Here is a 14,079-nt window from a genome sequence, read left to right as displayed (position 1 = left end):
AGCAAGAAAAACTACAATCCTGCAGCCTGTGGACCAAAAACCACAGTTACAGAAAGATAGACAAGATGAAAAGGCAGAGGGCTATGTACCAGATGAAGGAACAAGAAAAAACCCCAGAAAAACAACTAAATGAAGTGGAGATAGGCAACCTTCCAGAAAAAGAATTCAGAATAATGATAGTGAAGATGATCCAGGACCTCGGAATAAGAATGGACGCAAAGATTGAGAAGATGCAAGAAATGATTAACAAAGACCTAGAAGAATTAAAGAACAAACAAACAGAGATGACCAATACAATAACTGAAATGAAAACTACACTAGAAGGAATCAATAGCGGAATAACTGAGGCAGAAGAACGGATAAGTGACTTGGAAGACAGAATGGTAGAATTCACTGCTGCGGAACAGACTAAAGAAAAAAGAATGAAAAGAAATGAAGACAGCCTAAGAGACCTCTGGGACAACATTAAACGCAACAACATTCGCATTATAGGGGTCCCAGAAGGTGAAGAGAGAGAGAAAGGACCAGAGAAAATATTTGAAGAGATTATAGTCGAAAACTTCCCTAACATGGGAAAGGAAATAGCCACCCAAGTCCAGGAAGCGCAGAGAGTCCCATACAGGATAAACCCAAGGAGAAACACGCCGAGACACATAATAATCAAAGTGGCAAAAATTAAACACAAAGAAAAATTATTGAAAGCAGCAAGGGAAAAACGACAAATAACATACAAGGGAACTCCCATAAGGCTAACAGCTGACTTCTCAGCAGAAACTCTGCAAGCCAGAAGGGAGTGGCATGACATACTTAAAGTGATGAAAGGGAAGAACCTACAACCAAGATTACTCTACCCGGCAAGGATCTCATTTAGATTTGATGGAGAAATCAAAAGCTTTACAGACAAGCAAAAGCTAAGAGAATTCAGCACCACCAAACCAGCTCTACAACAAATGCTAAAGGAACTTCTCTAAGTGGGAAACACAAGAGAAGTAAAGGACCTACAAAAACAAACCCAAAACAATTAAGAAAATGGTCATAGGAACATACATATCGATGATTACCTTAAACGTGAATGGATTAAATGCCCCAACCAAAAGATATAGACTGGCTGAATGGATACAAAAACAAGACCCATATATATGCTGTCTACAAGAGACCCACTTCAGACCTAGGGACACATACAGACTGAAAGTGAGGGGATGGAAAAAGATATTCCATGCAAATGGAAATCAAAAGAAAGCTGGAGTAGCTATACTCATATCAGATAAAATAGACTTTAAAATAAAGAATGTTACAAGAGACAAGGAAGGACACTACATAATGATCAAGGGATCAATCCAAGAAGAAGATATAACAATTATAAATATATATGCACCCAACATAGGAGCACCTCAATACATAAGGCAACTGCTAACAGCTATAAAAGAGGAAATCGACAGTAACACAATCATAGTGGGGGACTTTAACACCTCACTTACACCAATGGACAGATCATCCAAAATGAAAATAAATAAGGAAACAGAAGCTTTAAATGACACAATAGACCAGATAGATTTAATTGATATGTATAGGACATTCCATCCAAAAACAGCAGATTACACGTTCTTCTCAAGTGCGTACGGAACATTCTCCAGGATAGATCACATCTTGGGTCACAAATCAAGCCTCAGTAAATTTAAGAAAATTGAAATCATATCAAGCATCTTTTCTGACCACAACGCTATGAGATTAGAAATGAATTACAGGGAAAAAAACGTAAAAAAGACAAACACATGGAGGCTAAACAATACGTTACTAAATAACCAAGAGATCACTGAAGAAATCAAAGAGGAAATCAAAAAATACCTAGAGACAAATGACAATGAAAACACGACGACCCAAAACCTATGGGATGCAGCGAAAGCAGTTCTAAGAGGGAAGTTTATAGCTATACAAGCCTACCTAAAGAAACAAGAAAAATCTCAAATAAACAATCTAACCTTACACCTAAAGAAACTAGAGAAAGAAGAACAAACAAAACCCAAAGTTAGCAGAAGGAAAGAAATCATAAAGATCAGAGCAGAAATAAATGAAATAGAAACAAAGAAAACAATAGCAAAGATCAATAAAACTAAAAGTTGGTTCTTTGAGAAGAGAAACAAAATTGATAAGCCATTAGCCAGACTCATCAAGAAAAAGAGGGAGAGGACTCAAATCAATAAAATCAGAAATGAAAAAGGAGAAGTTACAACAGACACTGCAGAAATACAAAGCATCCTAAGAGACGACTACAAGCAACTTTATGCCAATAAAATGGACAACCTGGAAGAAATGGACAAATTTTTAGAAAGGTATAACCTTCCAAGACTGAACCAGGAAGAAACAGAAAATATGAACAGACCAATCACAAGTAATGAAATTGAAACTGTGATTAAAAATCTTCCAACAAACAAAAGTCCAGGACCAGATGGCTTCACAGGTGAATTCTATCAAACATTTAGAGAAGAGCTAACACCTATCCTTCTCAAACTCTTCCAAAATATTGCAGAGGGAGGAACACTCCCAAACTCATTCTACGAGGCCACCATCACCCTGATACCAAAACCAGACAAAGACACTACAAAAAAAGAAAATTACAGACCAATATCACTGATGAATATAGATGCAAAAATCCTCAACAAAATACTAGCAAACAGAATCCAACAACACATTAAAAGGATCATACACCACGATCAAGTGGGATTTATCCCAGGGATGCAAGGATTCTTCAATATACGCAAATCAATCAATGTGATACACCTTATTAACAAATTGAAGAATAAAAACCATATGATCATCTCAATAGATGCAGAAAAAGCTTTCGACAAAATTCAACACCCATTTATGATAAAAACTCTCCAGAAAGTGGGCATAGAGGGAACCTACCTCAACATAATAAAGGCCATATATGACAAACCCACAGCAAACATCATTCTCAATGGTGAAAAACTGAAAGCATTTCCTCTAAGATCAGGAACGAGACAAGGATGTCCACTCTCACCACTATTATTCAACATAGTTCTGGAAGTCCTAGCCACAGCAATCAGAGAAGAAAAAGAAATAAAAGGAATACAAATTGGAAAAGAAGAAGTAAAACTGTCACTGTTTGCGGATGACATGATACTATACATAGAGAATCCTAAAACTGCCACCAGAAAACTGCTAGAGCTAATTAATGAATATGGTAAAGTTGCAGGATACAAAATTAATGCACAGAAATCTCTTGCATTCCTATACACTAATGATGAAAAATCTGAAAGAGAAATTATGGAAACACTCCCATTTACCATTGCAACAAAAAGAATAAAATACCTTGGAATAAACCTACCTAGGGAGACAAAAGACCTGTATGCAGAAAACTATAAGACACTGATGAAAGAAATTAAAGATGTTACCAACAGATGGAGAGATATACCATGTTCTTGGATTGGAAGAATCAACATTGTGAAAATGAGTATACTACCCAAAGCAATCTACAGATTCAACGGAATCCCTATCAAATTACCAATGGCATTTTTTACAGAGCTAGAACAAATCATCTTAAAATTTGTATGGAGACACAAAAGACCCCGAATAGCCAAAGCAGTCTTGAGGCAAAAAAAATGGAGCTGGAGGAATCAGACTCCCTGACTTCAGACTCTACTACAAAGCTACAGTAATCAAGACAATATGGTACTGGCACAAAAACAGAAACATAGATCAATGGAACAAGATAGAAAGCCCAGAGATTAACCCACGCACCTATGGTCAACTAATCTATGACAAAGGAGGCAAAGATATACAATGGAGAAAAGACAGTCTCTTCAATAAGTGGTGCTGGGAAAACTGGATAGCTACATGTAAAAGAATGAAATTAGAATACTCCCTAACACCATACACAAAAATAAACTCAAAATGGATTAGAGACCTAAATATAAGACTGGACACTATAAAACTCTTAGAGGAAAACATAGGAAGAACACTCTTTGACATAAATCACAGCAAGATCTTTTTTGATCCACCTCCTAGAGTAATGGAAATAAAAACAAAAATAAACAAATGGGACCTAATGAAACTTCAAAGCTTTTGCACAGCAAAGGAAACCATAAACAAGACGAAAAGACAACCCTCAGAATGGGAGAAAATATTTGCTAACGAATCAACGGACAAAGGATTAATCTCCAAAATATATAAACAGCTCATTCAGCTCAATATTAAAAAAACAAACAACCCAGTCCAAAAATGGGCAGAAGACCTAAATAGACATTTCTCCAAAGAAGACATACAGGCGGCCACGAAGCACATGAAAAGCTGCTCAACATCACTAATTATTAGAGAAATGCAAATCAAAACTACAATGAGGTATCACCTCACTCCTGTTAGAATGGGCATCATCAGAAAATCAACAAACAACAAATGCTGGAGAGGGTGTGGAGAAAAGGGAACCCTCTTGCACTGTTGGTGGGAATGTAAATTGATACAGCCACTATGGAGAACAATATGGAGGTTCCTTAAAAAGCTAAAAATAGAATTACCATATGACCCAGCAATCCCACTACTGGGCATATACCCAGAGAAAACCGTAATTCAAAAAGACACATGCACCCGAATGTTCATTGCAGCACTATTTACAATAGCCAGGTCATGGAAGCAACCTAAATGCCCATCAACAGACGAATGGATAAGGAAGTTGTGGTACATATATACAATGGAATATTACTCAGCCATAAAAAGGAACGAAACTGAGTCATTTGTTGAGAAGTGGATGGATCTAGAGACTGTCATACAGAGTGAAGTAAGTCAGAAAGAGAAAAACAAATATCGTATATTAATGCATGTATGTGGAACCTAGAAAAATGGTACAGATGAGCCAGTTTGCAGGGCAGAAGTTGAGACACAGATGTAGAGAATGGACATATGGACACCAAGGGGGGAAAACTGTGGTGGGGTGGGGATGGTGGTGTGCTGAATTGGGCGATTGGGATTGACATGTATACACTGATGTGTATAAAATTGATGCCTAATAAGAACCTGCAGTATAAAACAACAAACAAAACAACTAATACTAAACTTTCATTGGGTTATTTGTATGGAAATATGTTAATATAAATGTTTCAGACATTACATGAAATTTCTAAAAATCTTATATTTGTATTTGTATGGAAATATGTATGGAAATATGTTAATATAAAGGTTTCAGACATTATATGAAATTTCTAAAAATCTTATATTTGTATTTGTATGGAAATATGTTAATATAAATGTTTCAGACATTACATGAAATTTCTAAAAATCTTATATGTTCTGGTATAATGTTATAAGTCATAATCCTAGTTATTACTTTAAAATGTATATCTCAGAAATAACTAATTTTCTTGTCAACTGCATTATTATGAACTTTCATCAAATCTTTAACAGTGGTCATTTTTAAGTCTTTTGTCATTTACAGACAGTTCTGGGTGTACTCTGATGCTTTTGCAAATATGTTCCTATAAAAGGCTTTCATCTTCAAGAAATTCATGGAAAAGACTCTGACAAGTACAGGTTTCTGGTAACTGACTGTACTGCTGAACTGAATGAATAAGCATTTTCAGAACTCTAATGAAAAACTGATGAACTCATAAAAGTGCTAACAAAAGATCAAGATGAAAAAAAATTAATTACATGGGACTGAGTGAACTGATGAGGATGAGTATAATTTTTGTGACTTTCTGTCTGAATTAAAAAAAAAAAATCCCACAAGGACTCAGAGGCAAAGAATATACAAATCAATTTTCACTGCAAAGTAAAGGAGCTGTTACAGTGGAGGATTACTGGACAGAATGTCAATATTATGACATAGTATGAGTGTGTTTCATGTTTGGTAATTGCAATCATTGTTGCTTTTGTTGTGGTCATCCATGTACAATGCTTGGTGTCAGTCTACTTATCTCTTGTAAAAATAAAATACAGTGTGTGTGTGTAAAAAAAAATATGTATTGTACAGTACAGGGTATATAGTCAGTATATTGTAGCACCTTTTTTTGGAGTCTAGTCTATAAAAATATCTAATCACTATGTTGTATACCTGAAACTAATATAATATAGTAAATCAACTGTATGTCATTAAAAAAGCCAAAAAATTAAATTTATATACAAATTCAAAGGAACTAGAAAAAAAAAAAAAGAATATAGACCTTCCCATCATTTCTCCAGTACTCATGATCATTTCTAACCACGGTGAACAAAAATTTGTCCAGCAATTTGCATTGATGCTTAGAAGATGGTCACTTCTCATACACTGATCTAAGTGTAAGTCGCTTCTCACACACGATCCATGGAGTCTGCAGGGTTCTTCACAACTAAGCAAAGGAAACCAAAAATTATGTCCCATTGCGAGTTCTCTTTCAACCACTACTCTGAAGATTACAGGGTGGGTTTGCTTATTTTCTCTCATGGTTATTGACAATTTTGTTGTGTATTTTTTGGAATAAAGAGAAGGCTTGGAAGTGTAATAAGTTTTCCCAGACCCAGGAAGTCCATGAATACCTTCAAGAGTGGGGTGGAATTCAAAAATTATGGTAGAAACTCTCTTCAAAAGAATGGCTACACACCCAGTGTGGCCACCGTTGAGTTAGAGTCTTCCTTGGGACACAAGAACTAAAAGAAAATAGCACTGGCCCTGGGTAGCAGAAATAACTGAATTTATATGACACATATATTCCCAGAGAGTTAAGTGTTATTTAATTTAATTAATTACATTTAATTCCATTTTAATTGAACAAATGGTCCACTCTACTACAGTTCGTTATTTTGCAAAAAAAAAAAATCAGGGGAGGGAGCATAAATGCGTAGTTCTTTTGAGTCTCCATGACATCTAACAACCTGCTTTGTATGTTAAAAATATGCCTTATATTGTTCAACATCTGTGCTATTTATTAGTTGGCTAAGGGAAAAGATCCTTGAATCATGTAAATTATTATTCTCTAATTTGTTTTGTACAGTTTCTGCTTTGCCTTGTTCCATTGTTCCTTTCTAAACTGGAGGTAAATTTGTACCAGGATGAAGTCTATGAATGGAAAGGATGAAGTGACACAGGAAAAGAATGAAGCAGATGCAAGGGTGGGCTTTTGATGACTATTGATGGAATGACTCTGCTTTCAGTTTCCATTGAGTTGTTGGCATTGCCTGGATTTACAACTACTGTGCTTTGTTTCTTTTTTTTTTTTTTTTACTTTTTTTTTTTAACTGAAGTATAGTTGATTTACAATGTGTTAATTTCTGCTGTACATCAAAGTGACTCAGTTATATACACATTCTTTCTTTTTTTTTTTGTATTCTTTTCCATTATGGTTTATCCCAGGAGATTGGATATAGTTCCCTGTGCTGTACAGTAGGACTGTGTTTTGTTTCTGAGAGCCAGTATTTTATTTTCCCTGTAGCAACATGTCTCTTGTGCATAGGTCATTTCCCTGAGACCTCAATGTATCCAGGAAACAGCCAAGAGCTGAGAAAGAAGCCAAAATACCTTTGAGCAACCAAAATAGATATGGCTGTGTCTCCACTGTCCAAACACTTACACAAAGCCAAAAGCCCTTTGGAGCTCTCTGCACATAATTGCAGTAAACTCGATTGTGTGATTTTCTAACAGGGCATATTAGAAGCAGCAAATCTGTAGGGAGATTAGGAAAGAAAGGCTGCCAAAGACTGAGACACTGGCAACCACAAAAATGACACCTGATAGCCTGCAAGAGAGAAAAAGACCAAACAACAAAAAAGAAAACCCGTCAAAACACGAATCAAGGAAATCAAAACTCAGCAGAGGTTAGATCATGCCATGTAGAGGCAAATAACCCTATACCTGAACTACACACGAAGATGTCATTGTATTCTAGGGTGGGAGAGAAATTGACATTCATCACGGTAAATGTGAGATAGAAAGAAAAGAATACGATATGTGCAGGAAACTGTAGGAGAAGGCAGGAAAATATGCAATACGTTTTAGAAAGATTTCTAGCCAAAATGGTTTTGTTGTTGTTTTTGTGTTAAGAGGAATAAGAATCAGTTAACAGAAAAAAATCAGATTCATAAGTCATTTATGTATGCCACTTCTTCCCTAGCATACTGGATTCACTAGGCATTACTGTATTTCAAACAAAGCATGGAAATCTCTTTAGACGTGTCAGGTTCTGCAAATATCACTATGACAGCAATAATTTCATTTAGGAAGGAGAGAGGCACACACAGAGATAGAGATACAGAAAGAAAGAGACTGCTAACTCTCTGACATGTCAGGGGTTAGTACCATTCCATCTTTCTTGCCATTTTTTCACAGCCACATATGCTCTCGATTTCAACATAGTTATTAACATGACACATAATTCATTCTGCTTTTAAATATAAAAGCATTAGGGCTTCCCTTGTGGCACAGTGTTTGGGAGTCCGCCTGCCAATGCAGGGGACACGGGTTCGAGCCCTGGTCTGGGAAGATCCCGCATGCCGCGGAGCAACTAAGCCCGTGCACCACAACTACTGAGCCTGCGAGCCACAGCTACTGAAGCCCGCGCACCTAGAGCCCGTGCTCCGCAACAAGAGAAGCCACCGCAATGAGAAGCCCGCGCACCGCAACGAAGAGTAGCCCCCGCTCACCGCAACTAGAGAAAGCCCGCGCTCAGCAACGAAGACCCAACACAGCCAAGAATAAATAAATAAATAAATTTATAAAAATTAAAAAATTAAGAAAAAATAAAAGCATTATTATCATTCGCTAGACCATGCACTTATATAATATTCATAATGTTCTTTTTTTTTTTGAATTTTTGTTTGTCTGCACCACATGGCATGCAGGATCTTACTTCCCGGACCAGGGATCGAACCCATGCTCCTTGCAGTGGAAGCGTGGGGTCTTAACCACTGGACCACCAGGGAAGTCCCCATAATGTGCATTTTGATGCCTGCCTGATATTCCATGTTCCTAAATCGCTTCCAATTTCACTAATTATCCATGAACAGTACTGCAATAAGCATCTCTACATATATAGCTATAATGGCCTTTTATTGTTTTGAATTCCCCTCAAAATGCAATTAGAAATAGATCTAAAGTAAAGTAAGAAACATATGTGAAGAGTGACCTACTTTACAAGGCTGCGGTAAAAAGAAGGTTGGGACACTCATCAAAGCCCTCTTCCCAGATAAGCAGAAATCTAACCTCTCACCTGGAGCCTGCTTCCTTCCACTGCCCTGAATTGTCCAAGAACCTAGAGACTGATTTCAGTCAACCTCTTCACAGAGAGAACTAGAGACTCTGGCTGCCACCTGGTGGACACTTCATGACAGCGGCTGTTGCTTCAGATCCGCTGTCCTGTGGCACAGATGATCCCATGCATCTAAGGCGCACGCGTCTATGGCTCTCACACGTTGAGCACACATCGCCCAGCTGGGAAGAGGGTCTGGCGGGCATCACTGTTCCTCTAGTAACAGATGAAGATAGACTTGGAGAAGTAGTGACGTAAGGTCACACAACCAGTAAGGGACAAAGCCAGATCTTCTGTCCCCTAGAACAATTCTTTGTCCATTTCATGAGCTCTTGTGTACAATATCCATGCCAAGCAAAATCTGAAAATGTTGGGAGGGCACTATGAACCTGATTTTCTCTAAGTCTCTAAGAGGGATAGTGCACAGTATCTGTAGGTGGATGTGCTTTACTGCTGTGTCATGACCTGTAAGATATCTTGTGAGAACAGAAAACATGCCATATGTGAAATGATGCTCTCAAAAACCCTTACACGTTGTTGGGCGCCAATGATTTTAGCCGGGTGAAGTTAACAGTATTATTTAGAGATTAACTTTTACCTAAGCCTGAGCTTGTTGAAGATAAAATAACTTTTAAAAACAATGTGAAAGAAGAGAGTTGGAAACTCAGTCAACAAAAAATATACTATGGAACTTTTGATGTACAGTTACACTCATTTACGTGTGATGACATATGTCACTGTAGCGTGTGGCCGTGAGAATAACACACTTCCTTTTACTTTAAAAGTGTTTCTCCGTCAATAACTATGTACAGTGTGCCCTCTGCTGGATGAAGATGGGTACTATTTTGTAGGTTTATCCATAGACATAATACAGTGCTTTATAATCGTAGCTATTTAAGCAAACATTTTTATTACTTGAATTCTGGATTACCTTTCAGAAATTAGTTGGTTCTATCCCACACCAATCCCCTGGTCCTCTTTAAAAATTACTGATAAAGAATCTCATCTACCAAAGATTCAAAACACCATTAAAGGTAAGCTCAGGAAAAATTAAAGGAAGTTTCCCACATCTCAGAAAATACATAAGAAGCCCTTCCTTATAGTATTTAACTTTGCAGATATCCAAATAACCACAATTATTGTCCCATTTCATTTCTTTTTTTAAATTTTATTGATGTATAGTTGATTTACAATGTTGTGTTAATTGCTGCTCTACAGCAGTTATCCATATATATACATTCTTTTGCATATTCTTTTCCATTATGGTTTATCACAGGATACTGAATATAGTTCCCTGTGCTATGTAGTAGGACCTTGTTGTTTATCCATCCTATATATAATAGTTTGCATCTGCTAATCCCAAACTCTCCCACTCCATCTCTCCCCCACCCTGTCCCATTTTATTTCATTCTTGCATTTAACCAGTATTCATTCCCAGGTAGTATGGTAGGCTGTGGTGACACAGAACCAAATGAGGCCCGGCCCTAATTCTTAGGAGTTGTACCATTGAATGGAAGATGGTTTTATGTGTTCTTATACACAGGAAAGAGAGTAGCATGCACATGCTTAGATGGATTAGTCTAAAACCAAAATGGGAGGACATACACTCAATATAAAGAGTGGTTATTTTTATACCATACGATATCACTTATATGTGGAATCTAAAATATGACACAAATGAACTTACCTATGAAACAGACTCACAGACCTAGAGAACAGACTTGTGGTTGCCAAGGGGGAGGGGGGTGGGGGAGGGAAGGACTGAGAGTTTGGGGTTAGCAGATGTAAACTATCATATATAGGATGTATAAACAACAAGGTCCTACTGTATAGCACAGGGAACTATATTCAATATCCTGTGATAAACCCATAATGGAAGAGAATATTTAAAAAAGAATGTGTATATGTGTATAACTGAGTCACTTTGCTGTACAGCAGAGATTGGCACACCATTGTAAATCAACTACACTTCAATTTAAAAAAATAAAATAAAAATAAAAAGACCTAAGAATAAAAAAAAAAAAAAGAGTGGTTACTTTTAAGTAGTGGGAGTATCTCTTGTTGTTTTCCTTCATGCTTAAGCACATGTGTTTTTCTAGCCTTGTATTTTTGTTCTTGTGTTTGTTTTCTTCTTGTGTTTTGTGCATTGAGCCCAGGTTACTTCTGCAGTTTGGGGAGGGAAAATGTGGTAATTGCAAAGAAAGAGGCACGATCAATAGTATGAAACACTGCAGAGAGGCCAAATGAGAGTGGAGAGTAAACAGGAAAAAGTCCGCAGGGATCCTGGGTCAGACAGTTGTCCTGTAACGGACGCGCCAGAAGAGAAATGGAAGTGAGTTGAGTGGAAAGAAGGCAAGAGAATCAAAGCCGCCCACTTATTATAGAAGTAGGACCAAAAAGAGAAGCAGAAAGAACAGGACGGAGCGAGAGATGAAAAATCAACCAAGACTATTGTAAAGATCAAGGAGCCTGAGTGAGGTTGCTGCTTGACCGGGAAGGGAAGAGAGGGATGCTGGTACAAGAGAGAGGTGTCCTCGACAGAACATGGCTTCATAGATGGTGGAATTTAGATACTCTCTTTCAAGGAATGGTTCTCAACTGGGGGCGAATTTGTCCTCCCACCCCAAGGGAGATTTGGCAATGTTTAATTGTCACAAATGGTGCTACTGGCATCCAGTGGATAGGGGTCAAGGATGCTGCTAAAAATCCTACAGTACAAAGGACCTCCGAAGGTCAGTCATGCCAAGGGTGAGAAACCCTGCTTTGAAGAGTCCCTCCTCTTAAAGGACCCTTTAAAACTTTGCTAAAATCCAGTTAAGGGTTATTTATAATTTGAGGTTTAGGCCTGAGACTAATGAAAGAAAATAGCAGACAAGAGGGTGAGGAACGGTAGGATTTCTACATTTCCACCAGATGGCGCTAAAACACAAGACAAAAATCCAACCTCCAGCCTCCGTTTCAGAATCCAGTTTCTCTCCATGGTCAGCTCTCTGGAGTAACAATGTCCGTCCTTTCCAAAAGGATTGTTACTTTTTAAGTGCTTAGTTTTCCTCACCATCACTATTTTCATGCAAGTGAATTACAGTGAATGATGATGAAAACTCTGCCTGGAAGATGAAAAAAACAGGGCCACCTCCTCAATCAGCTATGGAATTTCCACTCCCTGTAGCAACCAGGGTGTGGGAGAATCAGCTAGCTTCTCGCCTTCTCCTTGAACTCACTTTTAGCTGGGTACCTGGCCAGCAGACAGTGCCAAGATTCCTTTACCCTTAGGATGGCTGAGTCATGAAGTTCTGGCCATCAGCGGGATTTGAGCAGAACTGTTGTAGGAAACTTAGTAGTTAAAGCAGTGGTTCTCAACTGCTGTGGTGCGGAACATGGCGCGAACGTGATGTCAACCGCGGGGAGGTGGGGGTGTCATTTTGTCCCCAGGGGGCATTTGGCAATGTCTGGGGACATTTTTGGCCGTCAAAACTGGGGGATGATGCGGCTGAATATCCTACGACACACAAGAGAGCTCCCAGAACACAGAATTATCCGGCCTTAAATGTGAATTATGCCAAGGTGGAGAAACCATACCTTAGACAGAAGTGGCATGCCCTGGCTTCACCCTTCTCCCTTCCCATGTGTGCCAAGGCATCAAACCAGGGAGTCTGGACCTCCAAGGTAGGTGGAATTTGAGTCCCTGGCCTGGTGGGTCTCCCTTTCGACTCTGAACACCTTACACCCAGAGAGAGAGAATATACACACACACTCATAGTACTATTGTATATAAATCATAGTACTCCAGTAACTACTCGACCTGAAACACATCCACTCCAGGCCTGCTTTGTTCTGCTTTTACCAGGGGCCCCCTAAGCTCTTTCTCCCTGGTATCTTACCCCACTTCTCTCTTCCCTTCCTTCCCTGATGTGGTTTCTTCCCTCTGGCAAAGACTCCACCAGGACCCAATTGATTTATCAGCCGCAATCCATCCCTGACTTCTCCTAGAAGACACCACGCCCCTGCTATCCCCCCACCCTTCTAGCCACAAATATCTTAGTTCCTCCCACATCCACTTTCTGGAGGCCGAACCTTGTCTAAAATAACCACCCTCAATATAAACACCCTTTCTGGCCCTTACCCTGCTATATTTTCTGCAAAGAGCTTACCATGGTGTACAATGATGTTATTTACTGTCTTCACTCTACTCAGTGGTGCTCATTTTAGGAGGTCAAAAACTGTCTTGTTTACCACCATATATCCAGTAAATGGAATACCGCTGTCCAATAGACATATATAATTATATATTGCATGCCCCATATAGAAGGCTGAATGTTCTGGTAGCCACATTAATAAAGTAAAAAGATAAAGATGAAATTAATTTTAATCTTATATTTTACTTAACCTAAACAGTCCTTCCCTAACATGTTGTTACTATTTTAAAATGAGGTATCTCACATTCATTTTTTCAAACGAATTCTGCAATAGCCACTGTGTAATTTACCCTTCCAGCCCACCTCAGTTCAGACTACATCTCAAGCTCTCAACAGCCATGTATGGCAAGTGGCTGCAATGGATAATGCAAATTTGGAATAATACTTGACACACAGTAGGCATCCAGTACTAATTTGTTAATATTCTTCTACAGTATTTGATTCTTCTGGAGTATAGGAATAACATGGTAATAATGTTCACACCATTGATAAAGTCTAATTGAGTTAGCCATTTACTCTTATTAGGCATTTAAGTTGTTTCCACTTTCCACTTTTTGAAATAATTCTTCGATGAGCATCCAGTTTACGTCTGTTTTTCCTTGGAATAAATTCTCGGAAGTGAACATTCTAGTACAGAAATATGCCCCCTTTTA

The sequence above is a fragment of the Eschrichtius robustus genome, chromosome X (genome assembly GCF_028021215.1).
Source record: "Eschrichtius robustus isolate mEscRob2 chromosome X, mEscRob2.pri, whole genome shotgun sequence".
In the NCBI taxonomy this organism is placed as follows: domain Eukaryota; kingdom Metazoa; phylum Chordata; class Mammalia; order Artiodactyla; family Eschrichtiidae; genus Eschrichtius; species Eschrichtius robustus.
This window is presented reverse-complemented; position numbering follows the sequence as displayed.